The sequence below is a fragment of the Galeopterus variegatus genome, unplaced genomic scaffold, assembly GCF_000696425.1.
Source record: "Galeopterus variegatus unplaced genomic scaffold, G_variegatus-3.0.2 Scaffold94, whole genome shotgun sequence".
Taxonomy (NCBI): Eukaryota; Metazoa; Chordata; class Mammalia; order Dermoptera; family Cynocephalidae; genus Galeopterus; species Galeopterus variegatus.
The window spans coordinates 250,175-264,505 of record NW_007726205.1 but is presented as its reverse complement, the minus strand read 5'-3'; positions in this window follow the sequence as shown (position 1 = coordinate 264,505).

Below are 14,331 nucleotides of genomic sequence, written 5' to 3'. Positions count from 1 at the left end.
CCTTCCTTCCTTCCTTCCTTCCTTCCTTCCTTCCTTCCTTCCTTCCTTCCTTCCTTCCTTCCTTCCTTCCTTCCTTCCTTCCTTCTTCCCTCCCTTCTATCCTCCCTTCCTTCCTTTTATTTAAAATACATTATCTTTCCTTTCTATGTTCAGTGTCTGCATGACCTCATATAGCTCCATATCTTTCAATAGTATATTCAGTTGATAATTCACAAATTTATACAAATAGCCCAGACTTCTTGTCTGAGCTCCTGCCAAATTCATCACTCTGCCTGACCGTGGCACCAACATTTCTAACATACCATGTTCATAATGAAGTTTTGGATTTTCATTTACTACCTCTGCATGGCTAGATAATTACTGCTTGTAGATATATGGAGATATATTGAGGTTTCCCTGTGATATGCTTGTGCATTTTATTAATTTTTCATGTAATATTTATTATTTCCTTTAAACTTAAGAGATTCCTTTATTGTTCATTCACTAATTTCTATAAATTGAATATATAAATTACTTTAAGTATCTTTTTTTATTATACATCCATGTTGGATACAACATTGATTTTCAATAATCGTGTACAATGTGTGATGGTCAGATCAGGATAATTAGCTTATTCATCATTACAATACGCAATCATTCTTTTTGCCCCTTGACCAATTCCTCATTAGTCCTGCTCCCTGTCCCCCTCCTCTCCCCTTTTCCACCTTTAGGTTTCTAAAAGTTCAACATATTACTGTGATTGCTGTAAAAAACTCATTTAAAACTATGTATTTATTATATATCCTTTCAGAGGTCTGCTTACCTATCATTTATCTTTCTATTATCTATCTATATATTTATTATCTATTTACTTATTATTCCTGTGTGTCATCTGTCTGATATCTATCCATCTAATCATCTGTCTGTCTTCTATCTATAAATACCTATGTAAACACCTATCTATCTAATCATCTGTCTATGCTTTATACCTATCTATATCTATTTCTATCCCAAAACTCCTTTGTTAACAGCAAATCTTCCACGTGTAAATATGTGATAATTAAACTGTTTTTTGGTGGAGCAAATAACCAAAAAAACTGAACACAAATTCTTCTGATGCCAGTAGGGACACAGGATTTCAGTGGTGATTTTGCTCCCCCATCTGTTAAGGGATAGATTCAGTCTGTCTGGAACTATGCTCATCCTGTGACTTACTCTGCATAAGACATTGTTATCCACACAGCAAAGTGGGAGCCCCCAGCAGAGGCCTTAGGGGGCTTTGCATCTTCCTCTCATGCCATCTTGGAACCCGGGAACACTTGGGAAGAAGCTTGGATGGACCTGCTGGAGGTTGACGTTCATTCTGTCCCCATGGAGCTGCCAGGTCGTCACTGGCTCTTGGTGGAGCCCAGGTGAGACAGCAGAAAAGCAGCCTGCCTGAACCCAACCCAACGTGCTGACTGCTATAATAATGAGCAAATAAAATGAACTTGGCTTTAAGTAACTTAATTTTGAGGTCATTTGTTGAGCAAAAAATATGTCTGATTTTCTTTGTAAGCCATGAATTAAGATTACCTATTTTATTTTTCCACATATACATTTTTATCTGCTTAAAAAAAAACCAGGGCCGGCCCGGTGGCGCAGTGGATAGTGCGCCGCTTGGGAAGCGCGGCGGCGCTCCCGCCCGGGGGTTCGGATCCCCCATACAGACCGGTTCCCGCTCACTGGCTGAGCGAGGCGCGGAAGCAACGCTGAGGTTTGCAATCCCGTTGCCGGTCCCCGGTCCGGTACGGGGGCAACACTGAGGGTTGCGATCCGTTGCCGGACACGGAAAAAAGACAAAAGACAAAAAAAAAAAAACACCAAAAAACATCTTTTTCTGACTGATGTCTTACTTAATTGCATTGTGGTCAGAAATAAAATTTGTATGCTATTGATTCTTTGAAGTACATCAAAATTTCCCATGTGATCAGGGGTATGACCAAATTTTATGACTATGTCCAAAGGGACTTTTTAGTCTCTGTTTGTTGGGTGTCCTGATACTCTAAACTCTTTTTTTTTTTTTTTTGCCTGCTTTGTTAGACATTTACAAATCAAATGTAGCTTTTCTGGATTCCTTTTCTGTAAAGACCCTGTTCAAATACTTGGCCCATTTTCTGTAGGGTTGCTTTGTGGCACTTGTTCTGAGAGTCTGTGCATGACTGCTTTATTAATTATATGTCGTGAGCATAATTATTTTCCATTTAGAGTCTCTGCACTCTCTTTACGATTGACTCTAAAAGCATATAAGAAGGCTCTGCATATTATTCCAATTATTTGTAGCTTAATTTTTCTCAGTGTTCACATATTATTAAACATTAAAGATTGAATAAGTTTCCCGTTTTGTTGTCTTCGTTTTAGCTGATGCTAAGAAATTTAAAGCTTAGTAATTGCTTTCATTGTCAAGTACTAAAGAGCATTTTTTTTCCCAGCACTCAGAGGAAAAACAAATGTCACATTAAACTAATTCATTATTTTGGAAACCATGTCAGACTAATGTCAGATGATTATTTTTCTGAATTAAAAATACATATATTTTTTATTATCTAAGCTAAAGGTGGAAACGAACAAACACAGGATAAAACTGACTTATTCTGTATGTGAGGATATAGTCAGTTTCTCTGTGTATTCCTTAAGGGAAGTCTATATCTCATCGGACAGTTTTTAAGATATCCACCCTGAATGCATGTGTTAGGATGATAGACACTCTTACCGAATGCAAATCAGTGTTATCAGGGGCTTTATGTATTTCAATAATAATCATGATTCTTCAAAAAGAGTTCATTTAGAATTAGAAAATAAGACAATCATAGAAGGAGATACTGAGAGAATTAAATTAAAGCACAAAATAATTACAAAATAGTTAATTAACTATATGCATGAGTAGATTTCTTATGAGCCCTCATCAGAACTTATAAACCAAATATGCATAGTCCAGCATTTGTCAGACTTTAATGTGTTGCTCAGGACCTGCATTTCATACCTGCCCCAGGTGACTCTGGCACTGCCAGCCATAGACCTCACTGTTGTAGCAACCCATTGAACTAGGGTCTTTGGGGGCTTATTTTTGTTGGTCACTTGTATAATAATTTTTTACATCTTACATTCATCAAAATTTTGTTTGAGATTGGAGAAGAAAATGAATTTAAATGACTTGGCCATGGTCACAGTACGACTGCAAGTTATATCATTGTAGGCATTTGGAGCTGGAAGAAATTTTAGTAATTTATGCTGTAGGTTTCAAATTACTTTGCAAAATCATTTTTTTTTCCCTTTCTATGTTATTGATAGCAGAGAGTAAAAAAGTGGTTACCAGAGACTTGTGGGAAGGGAAGGGATTGGGGGCAATGAGGAGAGGGTGGTCAGTGGATATAAAATATTAGAAAGAGAGGAAGAAGGGGGTTGGGGATCCATAGTAATATAGAGAGACTACATTTAACAACTAAGTACTGTGCCTCTTTGAATAGCTAATCAAGATGATGTTGAATGTTCCTAACACAAAAAAGTGACAAGAGTTTGAGGTGTTGGATGCACTAAGCACCCTGATATGATCATTGCACACAGTGTCAATGTACCCAAATATCATCTTGTACTCCATAAATATATTCAACTATCATGAGTCGCTAAGAAAAATAAGTTAAAAAGAGAGAAATACGGAATAGAATAGTGAAATATGTATGTTTCAAGATAGCCTGAAAAGAGGATCTTAAATGTTACAACCATAAAGAAATGATAAATGTTTAGGTGATAGATATGCTATCTGTTCTGATTTGATCTTTATATAATGTATGTATGTATTGAAACAACAAACTGCCCCCTACTAACAGGTACAATGAAAAGTAAATTAAAATTTAAAAAATACATAATTAATCATTTTATTATGAACCATTTTAAAGATGCGTTCAGTGGTATTTAGTACATTTCCAATGTTGTAGGGCCACCACCTCTGTCTAGTTCTAAAACATTTTTATCACCCCCAAAAGAAACCCTGTCCTCATTAGGTAGTCACTCCCTATCTCAGCCCTTGTCTACCACCAATCTGCTTTCTGTCTTCATAAATTTGCCTATTCTGGACATTTCCTATAAAAGGAATCATATAAATGTGGTCCTTTGTGCCTGGTTTCTTTCACTTAGCATCATGTTTTCAAGATTTATCCGAGTTGTAGAATGTGTCCGAATTTCATTCCTTTGTATTAGTAAATAATTTTCAATTGTATGGGCAGACCCCATTTTATTTACCCATTTATCTGTTTATGGTTGATGGTTATCCGTTTATGGGGGATGTCCAACATTTTGCTATTGTGAATTGTCCTGCTATGAACATGGGAATACATGTATTTGTTCAAATACCTATTTTCAATTTTTGTGGCTATGTAACAATCAAATTCTTTTTAAATGAAACCCGGTGTGGCATCCCTGTTTCAGAGAACAAATCATAAAGACTTGCCCGATAAAATCAACATGAGGTAGACACCTTGATTCCCCATATTTAACATCTTCCCCTTTCCCATTAACAATAAGTCACCCTGAGCAACCCCAAGAGATTCACTTTGGTTCCATAAACCAACCCCCTTATTTGTCCAGGGAACCAGTGAGCTTGTATATCTTTTCTAACACAGTACTTGGTATTTGGCTTTGCAGGACAAAGACATCCATTCCCCAGCCTGCTGTGCAGTGATGTGTTGAGTGGTACTTAAGCCATTAAGAAGCAGAGCAAATATCAACATGCCTTTTCATGCTTGGTGTGCAAGGATTCCTATAAACTGAGCTGGAAGGATTAGGGAGTCACTCCCCCCCCCATTTCTCTAAAAACTGACATTTGAAAATCAGAATTGGATTCCCCTATCCTTTTACTATTTTTCTTGCTTTAAAACCTTCCTGGACAGTTGACATCACTCATCATAAGATGCAATAGGTAGAGCCCCTCTGTGCTGAGATAGTAGAGAAAAAGAGGTCCACTGAGGCAGGGGCTCTTTGAGGGGTCTCCTTTGGTAGCATCTAGAACATAGGTGAGGGTCTAGCAGGGCACCTCCTTTTTCACACCAGCAGCTTTCTCTAGTTTCAGGGGTAGGTGTTTCTGCTCCCAATTGTACTTTGCTGCAATGTTTAATATCCACCCTGAAATTCTAATTCCTTGGGTCCATTGCTATTATTTCCTGGTTTCCCATTTAACTCTCCCTTCCGAAGGGCCCTGGCATTTGGATTTTAAAAGTCATTTCCAGGGGATTTGGAGTGAATGACCTCTTAAGGTACAGCCTTAAAAGGTGGATAATGATACTCTCTGCCTGTTCTTTCTCTGGGCTACTGGTTTTCTACTAAGTATGAATCAAATTGTTGAACACATCTTCTCTGTAGGGGATTGAACAGTGTCCCCCCGCAAATTTATGTCCACCTACCACCTGTGAATGGGACCTTATTTGGAAATAGGGTCTTTGCAGATGTAATTAATGTATGGATTGTCATGAGATTATCTTGGATTAGGGTAGACCCTAAATGCAATGACAAATACTTAGAAGGGATAGAAGAGGAGACACAGACACAGAGGAGGAGCCATGTGAAGATGGAGGCAGAGAACGGAGTGATGCAGCCACAAGCCCAGGGACACCTGGAGCCACCAGGAGCTGGAAGAGGCAGGAAGGGTCCTCCCCTGGAGGTTCTGGAGGGAGCACGGCCCTGCTATATCTTGATCTCAGACTTCTGGCTTCCAGGACTGACACATAGGAAATTTTTGTTATTTTAGGCCATGCAGTTTGTGAGAATTTGTTATGGCAGCCCCAGGAGACTCATACACCATGTAAGCTGCCAATCCGCATATGCCTACCACACCCACGGCCTCCCCCACTGTCAATATCCCCCAGCACAGTGGTACATTTGTTACAACTGAGGAACCTACAGTCCATAGTTTACATTAGGGTTCACTCTTGGTGTATTTACGGATTTGGACAAATGTTTAATGATATGTAACCACTACCGTTAGATCATACAGAATAGTTTCTCCACCCTAAAAATCCTCTGTACTCTGACTTTTCATCTCTGCCTCCCGCCTGACTCCTGAAAAACTTACTACTGTGTCCCTAGTTTTGCCTTTTCCCCAATGTCATAGAGCTGGAATCATGCAGCCTTTCCAGACTGGCTCCTTCCCCTTAGCAATATGCATTTAAGGTTTCTCCATGTCTTTTCATGGTCTAATAGCTCATTTCTTTTTAGCACTGAATAATATTCTTTTATATGGATGCACCATGGTTTATTTATCTGCTCACTTATGGAAGAACACTTTGCTTACAAATTTTATCAATTGTAAATAAACCTGCTATGAATATTTGTGTGAAGGTTTTCGTGTGGACATAAGCTTTTAACTGCTTCGGGTACATATCAAGGGGCGTGATTACTGGATCATGTCGTAAGAGTGTGTTTGGTTTTGTAAAACAACTGCCAAACTGTCTTCCAAAGTGGCTGTGCCACCAGCAAAGACTGAAAGTTCCTGTTGCGCCAAACTGCAGCTGGGGTCATCTTCCTAAAACATGCAAGTCCCAGTGTGTTCTTCCTGATCCAGGTCCTTGTAAGGCAGCTCTGCATAGCTGCCAGAATGACTCATACCCTGATGATCCTCACGGAGAAAACTCTGCTTATCTCTCTGTCCCACTGCAGTTTTTTTTCTGTCCCTGCATACTACAAGCCCACCACACTCTCAGAATATTCTTGCCTCCTGTTCGTGGCCAGATGGCTTTCTCTGCCTGAAAAAAATTCTCTCTTCTTATGGAACACTCTCTGAAAGCTTTCAGTAGGGCTTTCCTCTGTCCATTTCTTTAGTTTTACAATACGCACCATTTATTTGGGATAATTTCTCTGATTTTCCAAGGCACGATGAGATATTGCTGCTATGTAACCTTGAGACTCTTTGAAGGTAACCCTCTTTAATAACATGATACCCTCTTTTCTGATTAATTTTTGTCTTTCCTGATGCACAAAACTCTCCCAAACAGCATGTGGGTCCTAATAATCAGCATAATGAGTAGGAAATTGGAGTATCCCGTTTTCCTTGAATTCATCGGGAACATTTTGGAATAACTTGAAATGGAATCACGAGCAAACTCAATCTCATTTACAAGGCTTTTTTCTCTCCCCAAACAATTTTTTTGATATCAGTAACCAGGCATAATAGCACCATTCTGTAATTATTTTGATTCCAGCCTTGCTTTTATTATTTTTCTTTTCCTGGATTCTGAGGTATTATGCTGGACAGAGAGAAACTCTTTGAAACTGTCCACAACACAACATTGTGTCCATCTGATTTCAGAAACTCCAAATCAAAGTCCCATCAGATGAAGATAAAAGTCACCAAACCGGTGATGTTCCTCAGTGAATAAAAGCTGGCATCTGTTCTTTTCAGATTCAGCATTAAGGATTCTCACTAGCAAACGGCAGCTGAAAAGACGATCTTAGAGCAGTTTTAAATAATAGAGCGTTCTCCAGCCTGGAAGGGCCCCCTGCTCCCTGTTGTCTGAATGACATTTGTATAGCCAGCCGGATGGTTTCCACAAAAGAGCCTGCCACAAATAGACAAGGGGAGAAAAGTGAGAGGAAGTATTAATGCTTGTTCTCTGGGTTTTGATGGAAGAGAATCATGGCATGTTTCCTTTTCTCAGGTTCCTAAAGAATGCGATTTTACAATACCTCAAATTCATAGGAGAATGGAGGGTATAAAAGTGAATCAATGGATGAAAGTCATTGGGGATTGCATAGCGGTGGTGGGTGCACATCATGATAAACGTAAAAAGGGCCACTAAAATGCACGTGTTAATATGGTTCGCTTTATGTTAACTGACTTCTACCTCCATAAAAACAGAGAATCATTTAACTGTTATTCTTCCAAAAATGAAAAGAATGATTTGTTCCCTTAAGTAGCAAAAGTGAACATGTTGAAAAAAATCCCTGATGAGAATGATTATTAAGCATGTGTATAAACATCTGAGACTTTTTTGAAGTGAATAAAGAAGAGATGTCTCATCAGGACAATGTCCCCTTTTATCTTGGGTCTCTTAAAAGCATTTGGAAATGTTAATTCTCCATCTGCAGAATATGTTGACTGTACAGCTTGCATTTCTTAATGCCTGTGAAATATGCACATCTTTGCGCCTTGCCCACAGGTCAAAATGAATATGCTGACTTTTAGCCTTTGCAATTCAGAGCTCCTTAAAAGCTTTCCATTTTGTATATATAGCACATTTTCTTTATACGTTCATTTAGACGCATCTCTTGGCTATTGCTAATAATGCTGCAATGAATATGGGAGTGCAGATATCTCTTCAACATATGGATTTCAAATCTTTCAGGTAAATATTCAGAAGTTAGATTACTGGATTATGTGGTAGTCTATTGTGTGTGTGTGTGTGTGTGTGTGTGTATTTTGTTTGTTTGATTTTTGCATAACCTCTTTACTCTTTTCTTTAATGTTTGCACTAATTTATATTTCCATAAACAGTGTACGATGATTCCTTTTCTCCACATCCTTCCTAACACTTATCTTTTGTTTTTTTGATAATGGCCATCATAACAGGTGCAAGGTGATATCTCACTGTGCTTTTTATTTGCATCTCCCTAATAATTAGCAATATTGAGCATTTTCTTTTAATATATCTGTTAGCCATTTGCTGTGGATTCAATGTCCCCCCCCCCAAATTTATTGGAAATTTAATCTACACAGTAACAGTGCTAAGAGGATGGGGATTCCTATTATGGTATTTGAAAGGTGGGGTCTTTAAGAGGTGATTGGATTGTGAGGACTGTGCCCTTGTGAATGGTTTGATCCATTCATGGGGTGATGGGCGTGGTTCTGATGGCTTTATAAGGAGAGCCAGTGAGCAGGTCAGCTTTCTCTTGCTCAGCCCATTCTCACCATGTGACACCCTGGTCACCACAGGACCCTGTAGAGAGTTCCCACCCAGAAGAAAGTCTTCACCAAATGTGTCCCCTGGACTGTGGACTTCCCAGCCTCCAAAGTATAAGAAATAAATTTTATTTCTTTATAAATTACCCAGTTTCTAGTATTCTGTTATAAGCAAAAGAAATGGACTAATACACCATTAGTTTGTTAACATGTAATAAAAGTAAAAATCAACAAAGGGATTCCAAAAATACAAAGCCAGCCTCTTAGCAGAAGCAATGCTCAGCACACCCTTTCACCCCAGGGAGTAGCAAGATGAGAAGAGATGAATCCAGTTTACATCTCTGCGTCGGAGTTCTTTAGAGCATGTCCGTCAGGTTGTTCTAACAGGTGTGTTATTGGTACAGGACAAGCATTAGTGGGATTGGATCCCTGGCTCCTGTTCTCTCGTCCCTCATCCTGAGACCTCGCCCAGTGTTTCCACATTCCTGTGGAGGATCTATGTCACATGTGATTGTCTGCACCGTTCCTTGTGGCTGTTCATGTCAATAATCTTCACTTTCAATGCATCATAGCCACCTTCTACCATGGGCAGTTATGTTATCTACTGAAACAATACCCTCATCTGAAACTTTAAACTGAAAACGTTGCCTCTGTAACTCCAACCTGGATCTTCAACCTCCCAGACTCGCACTTCCTACCGAACTGAGCCCTTCACACCCCCAAATCCTACATGGTTCCCCTATTATCAATCTCTGTGCCACCTCACTTCCATGCCCATGGAGCCAAACGGTACAGTTTATCGCATCAATTTCATTCCTGAGTTTTTATGCCTTATCCACCTCTATCTTTGCCTACATGGGTCTCCAGAATCCCCTACTCTGGGTCAATCTGTCTGTATTTTCACTGTTTTTGCCCAAGTTTTGCAACAGTGCATAAGGTGATTGGCAATTATGTTTTCTTTTTTTCTTTGGCCAGCATAAATTGGGTTTTCCAATCTCTACCCCGTGTTTTGTAGTGGTCTGGTATTTTTTCTTACATCCTATATTATTTTCCTAGGGCTGCTGTAACAAATCACCACAAACTGGGTGACATAAAACAACTGAAGTCTATCCTTTCCTCATTCTGGAGGCAGAAGTCTGAGATCCAGGTGTGGCGGGGCTCCATTCCCTCTGGAGGCCCCAGGGGAGGATCCTTCCTGCCTCTTCCAGATCCTGGTGGCTCCAGGCGTCCCTGGGCTTGTGGCTGCATCACTCCAGTCACTGCCTCCATCTTCACGTGACTTCTTCCCTGTGTCTGTGTCTCCTCTTCTGTCTCTTATAAGTATGCATGTTATTGGATTTAAGGCCACCCTAATCCAGGATGGTCTCCTCTTAACTACTTACATCTGCAAAGACTTTATTTCCACATGAGGTCCCATTTGCAGGTTCCAGATGGACACATCTTTTGGGGACCATGTCACTACAGAGACCTCACTCAACTCTTGCTTCCATTTCCCACAGTGTTGATTGCACACTTTTAGTGTCCTCTGACAAGGATCTCTCCTCCTTCACAGGGAAAACAGAGGCCACCACTGAGAACAACCTCCACTTCCTATACTCTTGTGTATGACAACTAGTCTCCGTGTCCCTCCTGGTGTTGCTTTTTGCCTGTCTAGGGAAAATTACTCTTCCCCCCACCCCACGCACATCCTCAACCATCTTCCAAATCCCTTTCTTTTAATCTTCTCAGGGAGTTTGCTCCATCGACTATGCCCTCTCTATAGTATCCAGTGAATCTTCAACCTCTCCCTGCAGGAGGTCCATGCCCACCCTCAACCTTTCCCCCAGACACAGCCAGACATGAGAAGGACTATAGAAGGTCTAGGAATAGGGGATGGGACAACGGCAAAGCCAGGAATATTGAATGTACAAATTATCCTGATTTGAGCATCACACATTGCACAAAGGTATTGATACTCAATGTTGTACCCCACATATATGCATAATCAACTATGCTACAATAATAAAAAAAAGACAGAAGGAAAATGTAACCTAAATGATGAAGAGAAAATGGATATATGGTGGATTCATTTTTGGGGGGGCCATAACAAAGCACCACAGACTGGGCAGCTTAGACAACAGACACTTATTCTCTCATAGTCCTGGATGCTGGAAGTCTGAGATCAAGGTGTGGCTGGAAATCTGAGATCAAGGCATGGCTGGAAGACTGAGATCAAGGTGTGGCAAGGCTGGTTCCTCCTGAGGCCTCTCTCCTTGACTTGTAGACAGCGACTTCTCCCTGTGTCCTCACATGGCCGTCCCTCTATGTATGTCTGTGTTCTAATCTCCTCTTCTTATGAGGACACCAGTCCTATTAGATCATAGCCCAACTAATAATCTCATTTTAATCTAATGGTTTTTTTTAAAGACCCTGTCTCTGAACACAGTCACTTTTCTGATGCACTAAGTGTTAGGACTCCAACATATGCATCTTGGAAGGACAAAATTCAGCCCGTAACCAATGGCCAAAATCATAACAGCAGAGTAGAGGAATCTCCTATGCAGAATCAAGGATACAATTAGCTGCATATTAAGCCTCACATTGCAAGACATGTCTGGATATTGTTACGAAGTGAGGAAAGACCAGAGGAAGACAAGGTAGCATGGGACACCTGCCCCACATGCCCATGATGACAGCTGATTACAACAGCTGATCTGCCTCAGATGTGGTCTATGCCTCACCATCCAGTGCACTAACCATATTTCTAAGGACAGCACCCACTTCACTCATCATAACTGTTAACCTGTTTAGTAGCTTTTGGGTCACTTTCAGAATAAAACCCAGACTACAGGACTTGAAAAGCTTCATTCATCAGCCATGGTTAACTACTAATTTCCTAGAACATTGCAGGTCCTTTGAACTTCCAGGATTTTGTTGATGATGCTTCAGTTTCTGGTTCACCCAGGATAGGTGAACATTCATTTCTTGATCAGTGAAAGAATAAATGGAGTTTTGCATTGTGGGGTCTCTGGCTCCTTTGAGAATTTGATGAGGGGTGTAGACTCTCTTCCAAGTAAAATATACTTAAGCATGTATTGCAGTGTTGCAAAGTATGTCAAAGAATCCATGGATGTCCTTAAATTCAAACATTAATTGCTTTGAAAGAACCAATGGACACCAGAAAAACAAAAGAGGACTTTATTATAAGATGATCAGATTTCTCTCTCTCTCTCTCTCTCTCTCTCTCTCTCTCTCTCTCTCTCTCTCTCTCTCTCTCTCTCTCTCTCTCTCCTTCCTTCCTTCCATTTCTTTTTTTTAACCATGCCACTTTTTAACAGGCACTACCATGCTTCAAGTCATCATTTCAGATATAACTCAACATGAGTTTTGTTTCACATACTGACCCAGTCAAAATATTGATTAGAAGCAAGGAAATAAGGCTTGGGGTCAGTTCATGAGGCCACAGGGAAAGCTGATTCTGTTTAGGAAGCGAAATGTAATTGGCATGCATACAGCCTGAGTAATTGAGCTTGTTTCTTTTTTCTGCTTCTTAGAAGGAAGGGACATTCTGAAAGCTAGAGAAAGTGGTAAGGCAGCATGGATAACAGTCCTATATTTAGACAATTAAGGTTTGTGTTTCCATTCAGTGTTTTCCCTTAAATTGCTACATGAGTGTGTCATGTCAGTGTTTTTTTCTGTCTTTTTTTCTCCATCCACAAATCAGATGTGTAAAGATCTTTTCTCATCTGTGCATGGGATTTCCACGATGTGCACGTGCAGATAACATAAGTGATAAAGAGATAACACAATGCAGTCCATGGGACACCGTTGTTAAGATCACCATTACTGCAGGCTATTGAGTTAATTGTGATCAGGCAGGTGAACCTCTTCAGCTGGGAAAAATAAGAGAAGCAAGAAGTTTGGGACTCAACTGATCTCAAGTCCGATGCCCTAAAATTACGAGCTTCTGTGGGAAGTCGAAAGAATCAACATGTTTCCTGTTCAGGCTGGTAGCAAAACAATAAAACAATTGTGTTATACTCGTTCAGAAATGTAAGCACAAATGAAGTGATCTCTTTATGTTACTTAAATGACTTTAGGTGGTTATATGATGAAAGGAGCATTTACTTATTTTTTTAAAATTTATTTTATTTTTGACTGACGAATCATCGTTGTATACATGTAAGGGGTACAATGTGATGTTCTGATATATGGAAACAACGCAGAATGATTAATCAAGCTAATTTACATATCGATCACTTTGTTTACCTATCATTTTTATGGTGGAACATTTGAAATTTACTCTCACTTATTTTGAAATATATACTGCATTATTTGTGACTATAGTCACCCTGCTGTGCAATAGATCTTACAACCTATTGAAAATGTGTACCCTTTCACCAACAATTCCCCACCCCCTCTCTTCCCAGTCATGACCCAGCCCCTGGTGACAATCAAGCTACCGTCTGCTTCTATAAGTGCAAGTTTATCAGACCTCACATATAAGTGCTATCATGTGGAATTTTTCTATGCCTGGCTTATTTCACTTAGCAAAATGTCATCCATGTTGTCACAAAAATGGCAGGATTTCCCTCTTTTTAAAGGGTGAATAGTATTCTTTTGTATATATATAACACATTTTCTTTACCCATTCATTCCTTGATAAATGCTTAGTTTGTTTCCATGTTAAAGGTTCGTTTAGAAGATGTACTTCATCTATTTCAAAAATTATATCGCATGAGTTTGTCAAAGTAATATAAAGTTAAAACTACCCAGAAAAAAATTTGTTTCATGCAGAAAGAAATTAGTTTCACCTTATTCTTTGGTTAACATTCTTCTATTCTTTATCTATTCTGGTGTTTTGCAACTGGAAATGGTTCTTTCTTTTTTTTTTTAAATTATTTTTTTATTTTGTCAATATACAATGTAGTTGATTATAATGTCCCTCCCTCCTCCCTCTCCCCTTACCCACCGAGGCATGTCCTTTCCATTTGCTTGTTGTAGGAACTACAAAAAAAAAAAAATTTTAGTTGTTATATCTTCCCCCCCACCCCGGTTTTGTGTGTGTGTGTGTGTGTGTGTGTGGTGGGTGTATGTATGTGAGTGAATTAATTAATTTATTTTTAGCTCCCACAAATAAGTGAGAACATGTGGTATTTCTTTTTCTCTGCCTGACTCGTTTCACTCAATATTATTCTCTCAAGGTCCATCCATGTTGTTGCAAATGGCAGTATTTCATTCGTTTTTATAGCTGAGTAGTATTCCATTGTGTAGATATACCACATTTTCCGTATCCACTCATCCGATGATGGACATTTGGGCTGATTCCAGCTCTTGGCTATTGTGAAGAGTGCTGCAATGAACATTGGGAAACAAGTATACCTTCGACTTGATGATTTCCATTCCTTTGGATATATTCCCAGCAGTAGGATAGCTGGGTCATATGG